Raw genomic sequence first — 16,533 nt, 5'->3', positions numbered from 1 at the left:
GGGGCACCACATGGCTTTTCAGTCTGAGCAGCCTGGCAAGTCACGGGCACAGCATGGCAGTTGCTAGCAGGGGCCCAGGACCAGCCAGGAGCCCTCGGGCTTGCCCCACACCAGAAGCAAAGCCACAGCCACCGCCAGCTTGGCAGATGTGCTTTTGGGAAAACCAAGTCGTCACAACATCCTCCTGCCACGGTCCCCACCCGGCTTGGCTGTGGGCTATGAAAACCAAGCGGGTGGTGGCAGTGACTTCCAACAGATATAATCAAATAAGCTATTCCTGGATTCTGCAACTACTGAAATGTCAGTAATTCAATTCCTGAAATGTCACCTCGAAGTTGCATGCTCACTCACCAGTCCCAGCCTGCTGACCTTGACCCCGGAGCCTGCAGGGCCAGGTTCCCAGAGCTCAGGCATAAGGCTGCCCTGATGCCAGCCATCGCCGTTCCTGAGCCAGACCTGGGAAACCACACCATGATTTAAAGTGAATTAGGAACCAGGTGTGGTGGTACACACATGTGATGCCAGTACTCGGGAGGCAGGAGGATCAAGCCAGCCTGCACTATAGGGCGAGACCCTGTCTCATAAAACAGTAAGAGAAAGAAATCTAAACCAAGTGGCATCTTGCCCAGCTGCGGGGCCTGGCCTCCCTGCACAGACTCATCCGAGATAAGGGCCGGGACGAGCAGCTGCTGCCTGGCAGCGGCTCCTCTCACCGGCCGGGCTCAGCTGTCCCCAGGGGATGAAAGCCCAAGCCCCTCTCGGGACAGTGCGCAGGGAGGAGCAGAGAACTTTCATTCCCCACCCCCCTCACCGCACTCGCTCCCCAGGATGCCGGCCTGGCCGCTCGGGAGCCAGGACCCGGGGTGTCCTTCCCCGTCCCCCATCTCCAGCCCCTACAGGATGGCCTGGCACGCACCTGCCACCTCCCTCGTACGACTCTCAGGTCCCTGAACAGGACGGTTTCACCCCTACAGCTTCGAGTCATCACGATCCCGGCTGGGATTCCGCCCTTCCATGAGGGCAACCGACTGGGTTCCAGGGACAGCAACACCTGACTTGCGTAGACTGTCCTCACCAGACCATGGGCCCCACGCAAACGCCAGCTCATTCCTGGCCTAGGATCCACCTGTGCCCGCCCCTCCCAACACAGGGCACAACAGGCATCCCGCAGGTGCCCACTCAGTGAACACCACCGGCGGGTAAGCAACAAGGTAATAAGGAAGTCTAAGCCAGTAATTCCAGCACTTTGGGAGGCTGAGGCAGGAGGATCCCAAGTTCCAGTTCAGCCTGGGCATTAATCAAGATCCTGCCTTAAGAAAAAAAAAAGGAAGGAATGGAGGGAGGGAAGGAGAGAAGAAGGTAGTTAGTTCCAAAGGGATATTGAGTAGGGGTGAAGAGAAGAGGCCATGAATGAAGACCCAGCCTAGAAGCCCTTTCCCCTCATTTCAGCTCCTGCTTTGCAATCTCCGGAGCCAGGGCCCGGGGCCACATCTCCTATGAGCAGCTACCCAGAGCTGCCCAAGCGGGGCCCCACCTGGCCTCGTGCCTCTGCCCTCCAAGCCACCAGGGACTCCGCAGCAGACAGAGGTGCTGCTCACCCTGCTCGCTTGCTCCAGATCCACTCTGGTCCCCTCCTCGCTCTCTACGCAGACGCCAGACCCACCTGCCTCAAGCAGCCCCACATGCCTCGAGCATTCCGCTGATTACAGTGGGACCAGACTCGCTGAGGAGCTCGGCCCCAATTTTAGCCAGAAACGAAGCCACACATTCTCCCTACCTCCAGCAATTCCTCCGGGGTGGTAAAGAGGGCCCTGCCTAGACAAGCACAATGGTGCACCCCTATCCTCCCAGCACACTGGGAGGCTGAGGCAGGAGGATCACAAACTCGAGCTCAGCCTTGGCAATTCACTGACTTAGTGAGACTCTGTCTCAAAATAAAAAACCTTGGATGAGAAAACAGCAGCACTAAATCACAGTGTTTTCCAAACGCCCGCTGGGGAGGGATCGTGCATTTGGAAGAACCCCGCCCTTTGTGCCAGGCTCCATCCAGGTCAACCTCTGCCAGAAGGCTGGCTCACTACCTCCCGGCCAGGCCACGTCACAGCCGGATGAGGAAACACTGCAGGACAACGAGAAAAAAAGGTGGACGGAAAAGACAACAACCAAGGCAGCTGACAACCTGGGTAGGAAGGGTCTGTGACCTCCAGTTTCACCCGCCAAGCAAGCCTGGACTGGCGTCCCACAGCGGTACCCTGGAGCCCAGGGCACAGAGAGGCAGGTGAGTGGTAGCCCTTTTTAGTTGGTTTTTTGGTTTTTTTTTTTTTTTGTCTTTCTGAGAAAGGGTCTCACTATGCAATTCAGACTGGCCTTGAGCTCACTTTGCAGCCCAGGCTGGTCTGGAACTGGCAACAATCCTCCTGCCTCAGCCTTCCGAGTGCTGGGATTACGGGCGTGCGCCACCATGCCTGGCCCTTTTTAGTTTTTGAGACAGGGTTTCACTAAATTGCTAAATTGCCTGGGCTGGGCAGGAACTTGCAATCCTCCTGCCTCAGCTCACGAGTAACTGGATCCTAAGTGTGCACCAGCAGAAAGTTTTTGAGGACCTGACCTTCCTGTCCCATCTTGCAGCCTGGGTTAACAGGAAGAATGTGAACAGCCCACAGACCTGGCTGAGTCCTGCCCCTGAAGCCTGGGCTGTGCACTGGGAGCCCTGCTGCCTCCGTGTCCCACTCTGTAACCGGATAGCAGAGTCCCTGAGAGGCACCCTGGCAAGGGAACATGGGAGGCGGTGGGCCCTACCCGGGCGTTTGCTTGGCCAGGGCAGCTGGGGCTTCTGCCCCAAGCAAGCAGTGACTTGTTCTCTTACAGTAAGGACAGGGTGGCCCGGGATCCCAGCAGACCTCTCACCTGCGACCCTGGGAAGGCATCTGAGGAATGGAAGGGAGGGGGGGATCGGGCCTGAAGGGCTGAGCCCGCGGGTGGAAGTGAGATCCTGAGCCACAGTCGGACGAGAGCAGGGAGGAGGGATTGCACAACGCAGCTGCAGGCCAGTGAAAGGCCGGGGGTGGGGTGAGCTCCCCATCCCCGGAGGAATGCAAACCCAGAGCCGATGGGCGGTTGCTTTACAAAACCAGTTAGCATAAAAACCATCTCAAACGTCTCTCCACATTCCAGACCAGGGTCAGCGGACCTTCCACAAAAGGCAGCGTGTCAACAGTCAGGGCCCTGTAGCCTCGGTCTCTGCCCCAGCAGCTGTTCTACTCCGCTCATGCGCAGTGCAGACGGAGACAATGGCGCACGCATGAACGGTGCAGCCGCGCCAATAAAACTTTAGTCCTAGAAGCAAGCAGAAGCCCGGATGTGCTTCAGAGCCAGGGTCTGATCGGAGGGGAGCTGTGGGTCACACTCATGTGGCTCCGCTGCCCTACTGGGTGTCCAACAGCAGTCCTGTCCCCTTCAGAGCCCGGTCCAAGCATCGGGGCAACTCCGCCATCTCCTTCACTTCTGTCACCCTTCATTTTACAATTTTTATTTTTTTGTTTGGTTTGGTTTTATTTTTTGAGTCAGGGTCTCCCTTTGTAGCTCAGGCTGGCCTTGAACTCACTATGTAGCCCAGGCTGGCTTCAAGCTCAAGGCAATCCTCCTGCCTCAGCCTCCTGATTGCTGAGATTCCAGGTACGTGCCCCCATGCCCAGCATTTCACAATTTTTATTACATCTGTATGTCTGAAACTTCCTACAATAAACAGATGAAAAAGGAAACTGTCTCAGACGCTGAGCCTCCTTGAAACTTGATCATTTCCATCCTACTGTCTGGAACAGGGAGCAGCGTCTCCACAGCAGGGGGCAGAGGGTGACGGGCTTCTGTGCTGGGAGAGGAGTTCGTTTATAGAACAGCCTACTGAGATTACAAGCCAGGGGTCCCGAGTGTACCGCTCTTGCCCATGGGGTTCTGCATGCACAAAAGGCCCTGAGCCCTGCACAACTGCGCAGACCCTCACTGGTTCCCTGATGGCTGGTGGGGGTGGAGCACAGATTCTCCCATTAACAGACATGAAAGCTGAGGTTCAGAAAGGTGAGTCACCGGCCCACCCCGCCCCGCCCCACCCTGAGGTCACCTCACAGCAACAGCAAAGCTGGGGATGGTCCTTGTCGCTTGCCACTGCCTGGGACGTCAGTGCTGCGCCAGCTCCACCTGGTCACCCGGACTCCACCCACTCTTCTCACAGAGGTGACCATGCAGACCTCAGGGAGTTCAGTATTCAGTGTCCAACTCGTTCTTTTTTTTTTTGAGGCACCAGGGATGGAACCCAGGGCTCTGCTTGGTGCTACATCCTCAGTCCTTTTTGTGTTTACTTTTCGCAGATAGGGTCTCCCTAAATTGTTAAGTTGCCCAGGTTGGGCATGAACATGCTATCCTCCTGCCTCAGCCTCCCAGAGTGCAAGGATGACAGATGTGCACCACAACGCCCAGCTCTGATTTTTGTCTTTTTAATGTCAGGAACCATACTCAGTCTTAAGGGGATTAGCAGTTGGCAAGGACCACAAGGCTCCTTTCCGTTTGCTGTGGAGTCCAGAGGACTGGAGGCCTGAGCATCTGGTTCGAAGGCAGGTGGACCAAAGGCTGCACCAGCTCCTCTTCCAGGGTGGCACCAGGCCTGGCTCCCTCCTTCACCTCCCTGGGGCCCAGCCTGACGCTGGGCTGAGTGCAGCGCAACCAGTGACCCAGATCCCAGAGGCCTGGGGGCTGCCTGCCCTGGCTTGCTCGGCCTCCAGGGGTGTGACGGCCACTCGGGACTCGGCAGGGTGTGCTCAACGCCACAGCTCCCTCGGGAGCAGTCCATCCAGGTGGCCAGGCTGAAGCCCAGAGCGCCAGTCTCAGCCACTTCGGTTAAGAGAGCGAGGCACCTGCTGTTGCTTTGTTCTGCGGCCCCGGGGATGGAAGCCGGGTTCGCACGGAGCTGCATCTCCGGCCCTTTTTATTTTTCTTTGGACACAGGACCACGGTAAGATGTTACGATGCCCAGACTGGGCTCCATCTCATGATCCCCCTGCCTCAGCCTCTCAAGGTGCACTCCACACCCTGAGCAGTGTGATGAGGGACTGGAAGGAAGGCAGAGGCTGGGGACGTGGGCAGTGAGCAGCACTCCTGGTGTTAAATTTGTGGGTTTTAACATAATGTCTCTATTGAGACATAATTACATGTCATACAATTCACATATCCCAAAATGTAGGACCCAGCCAGGCATGGAGGTGCACACTTGTCATCCCAGCATGCGGGAAGGCTGAGGCAGGAGGGTCTCCAGGAGTTCAAAGCCAACCTTGGCTACATAGTGAGGTCAAGGAAGCCTGTACTATATACTGTATCAAAAAACAAGAGAGAGAATGAGAAGGGGCGAATCTGAACTCCTTCATTTCTTTCTACTGCCAGATACAGCCCCATTGTGCAACAGACTGCATTCTCTGTCCATCCCTCAGCTCTTTGATGCTCCCGCCCTCTCTGCTTTGAGGCACCATGCATAATGCTACATAAGCACAAGTTTTCGTCTTTGCGGGGATACACCCTGGAGTACAATCCAGGGTCACATGGTGGCCCTTGGTATAAACTCTTGGGCAACTGGCAGGCGTTGTCCAAAGCAGCTGTTTGCATTTCTCCGGCAGTGGACGAGGCTTTGGTTTCTCCACAGCCTGTCTGCACTTGCAATCCTCTGCTGACTGACTCCCGCAGTCCTGGCGGGTGGGAGCGGTTTGGACGCACGGCGACTGATAGTGCTGGAGAAAGTCCTTTGCCTACACTGTATGAGTTGTCCTATCATTGAGTTGTGAGAGTTCTTTACATATGCTAGATTCAAGTAGAGGAAATACACTTATTTTGCAAGTATCTTCTCCTATTCTGTAGGCTTTTTTTGGTTTAGTTTGGTTTTTTGAAAGCACTAGGGATGGAACCCAGGGCCTTGCACACACCAGGCAAGTGCTTTACCACTGAGCTACATCCTCAGCCCTTTTTTAAAGATTTTGAGACAGGCTCTTACTACGTAGTGCAGGCTGGCCTGGAACTCACAGTGATCCTCCTGCCTCAGCCTTCTGAGTGCTGGGATTACAGGTGTGTGCTACCAGGCCCAGGGTGAAGGTTCATTTCTGAACAATCCATTTCATTCCACGGACCTGCATGTCTGTTTATCCTTCTGCCACTATTATACTATCTTCATTACTGCTACTCTGTGGTAAGTTCTGAAGTTAGGAAGTGTGAGTTCTCGCACTGAAGTTCTTCTTTTCGAGATTGCTGGCTGTGCTGGGCCCCCTGAGTTTCCATATGAATTTCATTTTACTGATTTTCCTTTCACTTTCTTAGTTCTAGGGATGGAACCCAACACCTCCCCCAGGCTAGGTAAGTGCTCCACCACTGCTCTTCTGTAAGATTTTAGAATCAGCTCATCAATTTCTGCCAAGAAGCTGGCTAGAGGCTGGGCATGGTGGCTCACCCCTATAATCCTAGCACTCAGGAGGCAGAGGCAGGAGGATACTACATGTTTGAGGCCAGGCTGAACTACTGAGAAATAGTGAAGGCTGAAATAGTGAGACCCTGTCTCAAACAAATAAACAAACAAAAAACAAGAAAACAAGAAGCCAGCTGGAATTTTGCCTGGGCTCATTTGAATTTGAAGATTAATTTGGGAGCTGTGCTGTCGTAACAATAGTAGGTCTCTGATTCCTGACCATTGGCTATCTTTTTTTTTTTTTTTTTTTTTTGTCTTTTTGAGACAGGGTCTCACTATGCAGTTTAGGCTGCCCTTGGACTCACTTTGTAGCCCAGGCTGGTCTCGAACTCGCAAGAATCCTCCTGCCTCAGCCTCTTGAGTGCTGGGACTACAGGCATGCATCACCATACCCAGCTATCTTTCTATTTACCTACACCTTTCATTTCTTCCAAAAATATTTTTAAAAGTGTTCAGAGCACCAGTCTTGCACTTCTTTTGTCAAACTGATTCCTGAGTATTTTGTTCTTCAGTGATAGTGTAAATTCCACTTTCAGATTATTTGAGACAATTCATTGTTCTATACTGGTCTTAGGCCCAACAACTTTGTTTATTCCCCTGATTAGCTCAATCAATAAAGTGGTTTCTACAAGATCATGTCATCTGCAAATAGAGATAGTCTTATTTCTTAAGTCCCAATCTGAAAACATTTGATTTCTTTTTCCTGTCTAATTGCTTTGGCCGGAGCCATGAGAAAGGATGCTCTCATCTCATTCCTGATTTTAGGGAGAAAGCCCTCAGTCCTTCACCATGAAGTACCTTAGCTGGTGGGAGTTTAAGTTTCTTTCTTTCTTTCTTGAGACAGGGTCTCGCTATGTACTGCAAGAACTCACTATGAAGCCCAGGCTGGCCTCAAAGTCCAGGTGATCCTCCTGCCTCAGCCTCCGAGTGCTGGGGTGACAGGCGTGCACCCCCACGCTTGGCCACCATTTAGAATTTCCCAAACATGCTATGGAGTCTGAGTTCTTTCATGTGGTGAAGAAGTACGACTGAACATTCTGAAAAACTCACATCCACTCCTGCCCAGTTGTTGGGAAGAATTCGGAAATGCCCACCACCGCGGCCAGTGGTGTACAGATGCCAAGGAAGAATCCAGCCTCAGGGAGCTCAGCAGGCATGCGAACAGCGAGACAGACACAGCCAGGGCTCAAGCGTGTGGCTACACCGGTGGCGGCCCTGCGGCTCCTTGCACTGCCATGTGCACTCCCGTGCTCGCCCCAGGTTTGCCTGTGATCTGCCACTCCCACCCCAAGTCTCAGAGGGACAGAAATGAAGGGCTCAGGGGCTGCTGTGAAGTCACTACGACTCACGCTCCGTGCCAGCTCCACAGAGCACCAGGTGCCAAAAAGAAGCCCTCAGGGATCCTCCAGAGGCGGAATAAAGAGTGTTACCAAAAAAGGTGACAGCATAGATGTGTTTCAACCTGGAGATCGGCCCAGTGTGGTGGCGCATACCTGTCATCCCAGTACTCTGGGAGGCTGAGGCAGGAGGATGGCATGTTCAAGCCCAGTGTGGGCAAATGAGACCTTGTCTCAAAAGAAAAATGAAGAAGTAAAAAGGGCTAGGGATGGAGCTCAGTGGGTTCACTCCTCAGCACTGCAAAACAAACAAAACAGCAAAAACCAAAGGGCCCAGCAGGGGATCGGGTCTGGAGAAGGACCCGGGGTCTGGAGGAGAAACAGCAGCGGCCGCTGGGGACTGAGGTCCCGCAGCCCAGGGGCAGCAGAACAGTGGGGGGGCCACCCAAGGCCAGCTCCTGCCCACCCGCCTTGGCCCACACCCGTGCCCCAGAGTGGCGTTTCAAGCATTACCAGGCACTGGGGGGCACATCTCCTACTCTCCTGCGAGCCCAGGGTCCCATGCCAGCCTCTGGCAGGAGGCTTCCGCTCCCTGGGGTCCAGTGGCTCTGGAGCAAGGCTTTGCTCTACCTGAACCCCGCGCTCCTCTGACAAAGCTGTGCCCTGCAAGGTGACACCTACCCTGGGGATGGTCGCCAGGCACCATATCCAGGGTCCTGTCTCCTGCTCCTGGTCGTCCTCCTTCTCGTCCTCTGCCTAAAAGGGTCAAATGCAGCCAGGCCAGGGGCTGCTGGTCCCGCAAGCCTGGGAAAGCTAGGGACCCCAAAGCACCACACATATGTGCCCACACACGCACACACCGCACACTTACACACACACACTCCCATTTATTTCCACAATTATTCCTTCTGCTTTGGATACACAGGCCATCTGTGCACTCAGCCTACTCAGGAAATCTCCGAAAATCCAGCGGAACGTTTGCAGGGGCCGCCTCTTTGGTGGGGGGCGGCTATATGGTGTTGCCTCGCTTCACGAACTCAACACTTTCCACCAAACTGGATGAGAACCGCGTCAAATTCAGCGGCTAGGTTCAAGGTTAACCTCATGGGGAAATTTGACTTGGTTCTCATCCAATTCGGGTTGTGACCATAAATGTGGGCAGAATTAAGTTTGTGAACCAAGGCACCACTGTAAATGATGAATTTCTTTCCCAGCTCCTCCGTATTTTCTAAATAGCATATAGGGAACATACATGCATCCCATTTACATGTGGAAAAACTAAAGTCTCTTTTTGTCTGTTTGCTTTTGTTGTTGTTTGAGACAGGGTCTCACTATGAAGCCCAGACTGGCTTTGAACTCAGTGCAATCCCCCTGTCTCAGCCTCCTGAGTCTGGGACAACAGGCAATTGTCCCCACGCCTGGCTTCTAAAGTCTTTCTGGGGCAGACAGCAAACAGCATCCTGCACGACACGCTTGGTATTAATCTCACTCGAGCCCACACAGAGGCTCCCCCGTCTCACAAAGACACAATCAAGGTTGTGGGGATCTGAGGGCTGCCCAGGGCCACCCAGCTGGCAAGTGGCAAGAGCTGAGAAGCAAGTGCCTTCCCTCCTGGGAACAAAGCTCCTTGTGTCTCAGAGAGGGAGAGGCGGGGAGAAACGGGGAAAGAGGGCAAGCGTGCGTGTGGTGTGCAACAAGCCGCCTTACTCATTTGATTATAAAATATTGCTGAGCTGCCAGATGGTGGGATAGCGGCTGCCATTCTTCACTTCTTGCCTGGGCTCCATTTCAGGGCCCGAAGAATGAGCGAAATCCAAGAAGTGCCTCACGGTCCCACGAAGATGCCACGAGTGACCACCGGCACCTGGCACACAGCCCACTCCGTGGTACCTACCAGATGTGGGCACCTGCTGTCACACTGGTCCTTGCCTGTGTGACCCTGGGCCCCAGGCTCTCTTACAAAATGAACCCTGGCTCAGGGCCATCGAACACCCTCCCAAGTGACTCAGCTGGCCCCGCAAGATTGGACATCAAAGACCACGTCCCTGCCTTGGAGATCAAAGCCGCAGGGAGACAAGTTCGCCCTGGCGCCCAACTGTCTGCTCGCTGATTGTGCCTTTTCTGTGTTTCACGTAGTTTTTAACACAGGGACTTGTCAGGCATGGTGGTACACACCTGTCATCCCAGCACTCGAGGGGTTGAGGCACGAGGGTCACTGTGATTTGAGGCCAGCCTGAGCCACACAGCGAGACCCTGAGAATGGGTACTTGAATTGCGCAGGAGCCTGGGAAGGAAGCACACAGTTGAATGTGACTCAGCTGTGAGGGCAACATCGACTTCAGCCGCTGGATAGACGCCACTCTGTCCCCCGCGGACACTTCACAGCAGCACAATTGTGGAGGGCACCTGGGCGGCTCTCCTTGAAGGAGGAGCAATTGTCTCCATTCTGGCCGAACCTGACCCTATTTCTGTGTACTGATATGTGTAGAGCCAGAGAGCACTTTTTCTTATCCCTTTCACTGGCTTTAGGCAATGCAGACTGGTCCGGTGGAGGTGCTGATGTGTAGTTTTGCAGCAAAGATGACCGGGCAGTGTTGCCCCGCCCCTGTAGCTCCCATGTGTGAGCCGGCGCGAGGCGGGAAGGAGAACCCGCCCGCTGGGATGGAGCCTCGAGATAAGAAGCGATGACTTTCCAGGACACAAAAGATGACACCTCAGAGCTGAAGCACCGACCCCAAAACATTAGATACTATCTCAGTTGTGACGTGCAGCTTACTCTTTCTGCACACCCTTCTCTCTGCATTTGCAGAGGTGATCTCAGACCTCCTACCCAGCCCAGCTCACAGCGCTCACGTACTCCCTACCATTCTCACAGTCACTCATCCCCAAGCCACTCCCCTCTTCACGAATTAATAAAACCCAGGTTTGGGGCCGGGGATATAGCTCAACGGCACAAGCACCTACCTGGCAAGCGCAAGGTCCTGAGTTCGATTCCCAGTACCAAAAAAAAAAAAAAAGAAAAGAATCATAATAAAAAAATAAATAAAACCCAGGTTCGGCCCTGGGTTGAGGCCTTTGTTCCGGATGGCCACCATCGTGGCTGGACTTAGGACCCCTTGGCTCCCCATAAGACAAATATGTCCTGGTGTCTTTATTCTCGCCATGGGTTGCACTGGGAGTGACAGGTTGGAATTAACCGATAGGATTCCAATAACGTTCCCATGAGATTACAAATATAGACTTCCTGGGCCCGGAGGAGGACCGGGAAGGGCTCTCTATACAGAAGGACACCACACAGGCCTGGTGAGCGTGCCCTACTGCACACGCATCGTGCCCCTCACGCACAGCCCCACCTCCTCAGGTCCTCCCAGTAACGGGATTTACAGGGCTCCCCTGACTTTGACTAAAAATAGTAAATCCCTGCCCAGTGCCCAGGCTTGGTCAGGGATACCTTAATGTAGATTAAGCCAAGGAGCTAGGAGTGACTGAACAGAAGGCAAGGTGCCACTACAGACAGACAGGACTCCCTAAGGACCGTGTGACAGACCACGGGTGTGTCCACAGGAAGGGCAGGGAGGGGTCTGTTCAAGGCCTGGTGGGAGGTGGGCGGAGACAGAGCCAAGACCCAGCAGGCTGAGGTCTTTCCCTGCTGCCGGCTGGGCAGCCCTTGCCAAGGTTGCACCCTCTCTGAGCCTCACTGGCCTAGAGTGGAACAGCAAGGAAGCACTTGCACCCCAAACCCTGCTGGCTCTGCACATGCACGGAGAGAGTAAGGACATGACCCCCGACTCCCCTGTCGGGGTCAGTGGGCAGGGAGAGAAGGAGCAGTGGGAGGTGGTCAACATTTCCGAAGACACAATGTTGCATGCCTGCCCAGGTGTTTGCAAAGTCTGGACACAAATGACACTATGTCATTCCTTCCCAGACTGAGGATGTTCTTGGGACACTGGGTGTAAGTGACTGCGTCAGACTCCAGGGACATCTTAAGCGGATGGTTACAGGACAGACACACCTCAGAATCCAAGTAAGAGCTGCGCGTGGTGACCCACACCTGCAGTCTTAGCACTCAGAGGGCTGAGGCAGGAGAATTACTGCCAATTCAAGGTCAGCTTGGATTACACAGTGAGACCCTGTCTCAAAAAACCAAACCAAAAAAAAAAAAAAAAAGAGGGGAGCCGTGTAGACACTGGGCTTCAGGTGGTGGCAGGCGGAGGGCACACCTGCCATCGGGTGCCCTAGGAGCCTGCAGCAATGGCTTCCTGCCTGTGCTTCTGAAACAAGACCCCTGAGCCCACAGTGGTGACTTCCTGACCTCAGCACAGGCCCAGGTCCTCTGGGAGCGCCCAGAAAGCCACTGAAGCGGCCCCAAGCCCAGGTGTCTGGGACTCCTCATGGCCACCTGGTTTGTGGCCCAGGGCTGAGGGGGATGACAAAATGAGCAGTGTCTCTGTGAATGATCCACAGCACCCAGGGGGCCACCTGCAGACCCAGCACAGACAGGAGGCTGCAGGCGGGGCCGGCCGGTGCGACCGGCACAGACAGGGTCCTCTGCGGCACTGACCACACTGATTCTGGCCAACCCCTGGGGTCTCTCCGTGATTCTCCACCACTGACCCCACACGCTCTGGTCCCCAGCAGAAGGACCTGAGCCCCATCTCTGTCCCCTGGCGTAGAAGAGCTGGCCCCAACTGCAGGCTGCTGGAGTTGCTCTCACCCTTACGAAGGTGTCAGATGAATTTTTTCCTTCCAAGTCTGAAGCCTGGTGAGGGAGCTCAGAGTCCACCCTGACCTCTCTCAGCCTGAGCAGAGGCTGGTTCAGGGAAGGCCCGGGGACCAACAGCCACTTGCTGAGGCCAGCCTGGAGCTGGCCCGTGTCGGGGCTGGAGTGGAAGGATGGTTCCAGAGAAAACAGAAACCCAGAGGAAGATGGGCCTTAATAAACAAGCCAGGGCTGAGAGGCTGAGGCGGGAGGACGTAAGTTCCAGCCCAGGCTGGGCACCTTTAGTGACATATCGAGAGCCTGTCTCAAAAGAAAGAATAAAAAGGGCTGGGGATGCAGCTCAGTGTGAAGGCCCGGGTTCCATCCCCAGCACTGCAATAAACAAAAAATAAAATAAAGAAGGAACAAGTCAGAGAACACAATTCTGCTCCAGGGAAATTTCGATGGAATGAAAGGGCCAAAGCCTGGGAAATCAGGAGAAATGAGGGGGAGGAGAGCAGCTCAGGAATCCGGGCTGGGCGGCAGAATGGGGAGGGCAGACCGAGGACTGAGGGGCAGAGACACGGCGGCAGCAGGGCCGCAGACGCTGGACGGGTGTGGGGTCACGCTGCCCTGTGGCCCCGGAGGGTGTGGAACCCAGCCCGAGGCTCCAAAGGCCCATAGCACCTTCCACCTGCAGCTGGACTTCCCAGGGTCCCCGGGTCAGAGGACCCAAGCCCTGTCCCCGGAGGCAGAAGAGGACCAGGAGGATGGTGACACAGAGGAGCAGGCTGGGACGGCCACCTCCGAACAGCCAGCCGAGGGCACCGGGAGGGGCGGGACGGGCAGCCGGAGCCCAGCAGAGCAGTTTGAGGCCAGCCTGGGCTCCACAGCAAGACCGTCTCAACAAACCAAAGAGAAAAGAAAACCACAGGAAGTGTCCTGCAGGCTGAGAACCGTGCGTGGCTGTAAGAGGACGGGCTCCTGGAGCTAGACTCTGGGCCCTTGCCCTGCTCCGAGGGGCTGCGGCCTGCACCCCAAGTGCATCTGCTGGATAGGGCCAGTGCGGGCCTTCCGTTAAGGAAAGTGCCACAAATCAAGGCTGAGCCACCCCGAGAGGCACGGGCCAAGGGCACGCAGCAGGCAGGAAGGGGGACGCTGGTCATGGGAAGGGGCTGCCGAAGGCTTCCCTCACTGCCGGAACATGTCACCACACTCCCTTTCCGGGGTCTGGCTGACACAGGGGTCACCGGGACGCTCCCCGTCTCCAGGCCCCTGATCTGCAATGCACAGAAAAACAACCACCAAGCACACAGCACAGCCGCAGGCTCAGGACTCCACGGCTCTGCGGCCTCACTGAAGACTGCGGGGCGGCAGGTGCCCGGGACTACAGCAGGGGTCTCAGCATCCGGGCCTCCCAAGGCTCCCTGGTCTCACTGATCCACGTCACAGAGGTGTGAGGCAGGCAGCAAGCTCCATGCTAATCAGCTTTCCGACAACCCTGGGAGCCCAAACCTCCAGGGCAGAGGTGTCCGGTAGGGAGCGACCAAGTCTGAGGCGTGGGCCAGGGCTCTCGGGAGAAGCAGAGCCGAGAAGACAGACACAGACGCACGGAGGAAAGCAACTCCAAGAGGGAGCGGTTAGCAGGATGCTGGGGCTGAGATGCCCAGCACCTGCGTCTGTAAGATGGAAACCATGTAGATTCCAGTCCAAGTTGTGAGCATCAGAGAAGGTGGGCGTCCACAACTGAGTGGAGAGACCCAGCTCACCCTGCCACCATCTTGGCCTACCCAGTGTGTCACTGCTGGGACCAAGAACCTGCCACCCACAACCTAAAGGAAGAGAAATTTATCTGGCTCACAGTTTCCGGGGGCTCAGGCCATGGCTGGCAGCTCCACGGCAGGAGCATCATGGCGGAAGGGGGAGCAAAGATGCCCCGTTCATGGTGGCAGGAAGCAGAGCTGCGGAACAGAGCCAGAGAGACAGGGGAGAGAACAGAGCAGACCCCAAGGTCACCCTCCATGGCCACCCCGACACAGCCAGAGGCGGGCGTTACTGCCCCCTGGGTGGCTCCCAAGCCAACCAAGCTGACAGTCCAGCTTCCTATCGCATGGACACTCAAGGGCTCCAGGCTGAGTGTCACACATTCGTGGGTCCTGGGCAGAGTCCACCATGTTGGAACTGTACCCTGCACCTCTCTGAGGTCACTTAGTCCTTGGGGCCTCTGTAACCCCATGTAAAATGGACCCCGTCACCTGCTGCAGTGGAGAGTTCCCAGGGAGACAGCGAAGACACCAGTTGTCATGCTCAGTGTCACCGTCCCCTGGGGGTGTCCTGCTCCAGAGCCCCATCCAGAGCATGGAGACAGAAAGGACCCCAGCATGAGTCCTTCATGCTTCCTAAACCGCAGAGGCCTGGGAGAGAGGAGGACAAATCACCCACTTACGAGGACAGACAGAGTAAGCCATTAGCGCAGGCGCCATCTGCAGCAACACTTCCCGGGGAATTAAGCCCCCTACGACGCGGCTCTAAATAACTCCATTCTCCTCCAGAATAAGCAAGGCTGTGGGCCAGAATGAAGTCCTGGCTGGAGGTGAGAATCTGCACACCCGCAGATGGCTGCAGGAAACTGGCTCCTGCCTGAGTCTTAAAATAAAAATCAAATCAGAACAGAAATTGATCCCCAATGTTAAGGGAAGGAAGGCACTAGGAAGAAGAGAGCGCTCTGGTGCACGAACCCTCCTCCCATCTTCACGGCAGCCTCCTTAGATCAGGGTGATTTACACGTAGGGAAACTGAGCCTCAAAGAAGACAGGGGACTTGCTTGGGGCTCACAGAGCCCGAAGAAAGCACCTCAGTCAAGCCCCACATGCCTGGCCTGGGCAGGACCTCCGCCCAGCCGCGGATCGCGGATCGCTGGCATGGTGGGGAAGGAAGGTGATGCTGGATCCCAAGCAGCGTCAGGTGACACAGCCAGCCCAGTGGGGCAGCTGCTCAGGCCACCCAGGAGGACAGCTCATCCGGCCTGGAGGCCAAGAGCTTCCTAGGGGAGCGGAGGCCTGGGCCCAAGCCAGGCACAAAGGCCGGAAGGAGAGGGCTGCCCGCCCTGGATGGCCCTGGTCCAGCTCGGCAGGATGCAGGGCGGAGGAGAGCAGAGAGAAGGACCTCAGTGGCCCGCAGCCCAGGCGCAGCCACGGGCATCTGCTGCGAGCCGAGCTGCAGGTTTCACAGGCACGGGGAGCGGGAGGGGACACTGCCCAGAGCCTGGCCCAAGGGAGCAGTCATTCGCGCAGCCCCCGGGAGGCAGGCAGCCAGGCAGCCAGGCAGCCGGCAGTCTCCCCAACAACTCCCTGCCAGCGCCGTTGCCAGTGGCCACCCTGCAAAGAGGCCAGTCAACGCTGGTCTTTCGTTTTTGTTTTTATCACAGTACCATATTGAATCTTGCGCCTTTGCACTGACTACATCCCCAGCCCTCCCTCATTTCTGTAATTTTTAAATTTTGAAGCAAGGTCACACTCGGTGGCTAAACTGCCCAGGCTGCACTCAAACTTGAGATCCTCCTGCCTCAGCTTCCCAGAGTAGTAGGATTACATGCGTGTATTACAGTGCCCAGCTCTGGTCAAGGTTTGGAAAGCAGGGTCCCCATCATCTGCTATGACAAGCCAAGGATGGCAGGTGACCCCAAAGTCAAGTGGCTAAGCTTTTGCAACACCCCAGAGGGACTGGGGCAAGTACTTCCTCTCTGCACTAATGAGGCCCAAGTGAACCCAGAGAAGGGAAGAGACAGGTGGCAGAGCAGGAGCTGGGGAAGGTAGGGAAGCGCACACCACATCCAAGACACGGAACCACACACCCGCCTGGCACAACCACCCTGGGTCCCAGACCGTGGACAAATCACCTTCTGGGCCCCGTGTACCTTCAGTCCTAGGGATTGGACCCATGGGTCACTATGCCCCAGCCCCAGCCTTTTCTTTAATTTTATGTTGAGACAGTGTCTTACT

The 16,533-nt window shown here is 55.6% G+C and overlaps 1 protein-coding gene and 1 long non-coding RNA gene across 3 annotated transcripts in view; one reads left to right on the top strand and one right to left on the bottom strand.

Annotated features, from left to right (window-relative positions):
* The window catches only part of Hpcal1 (hippocalcin-like 1), a 54,695-nt gene that overhangs the window by 23,888 nt on the left and 14,274 nt on the right, over nt 1-16,533 (bottom strand). The window lies entirely within an intron of this gene.
* LOC106146628 lies at nt 1,789-7,380 on the top strand. Its single transcript, XR_001231157.1, has 3 exons — nt 1,789-2,278; nt 6,352-6,387; nt 7,341-7,380. It is a non-coding gene; the product is annotated as an uncharacterized LOC106146628 (long non-coding RNA).

The sequence above is a fragment of the Chinchilla lanigera genome, unplaced genomic scaffold (assembly GCF_000276665.1).
Source record: "Chinchilla lanigera isolate Chin_1 unplaced genomic scaffold, ChiLan1.0 scaffold00086, whole genome shotgun sequence".
Classification (NCBI taxonomy): domain Eukaryota; kingdom Metazoa; phylum Chordata; class Mammalia; order Rodentia; family Chinchillidae; genus Chinchilla; species Chinchilla lanigera.
Note: the sequence above shows the minus strand (reverse complement) of the source record. Positions and strands in the feature narration are given on the sequence as shown.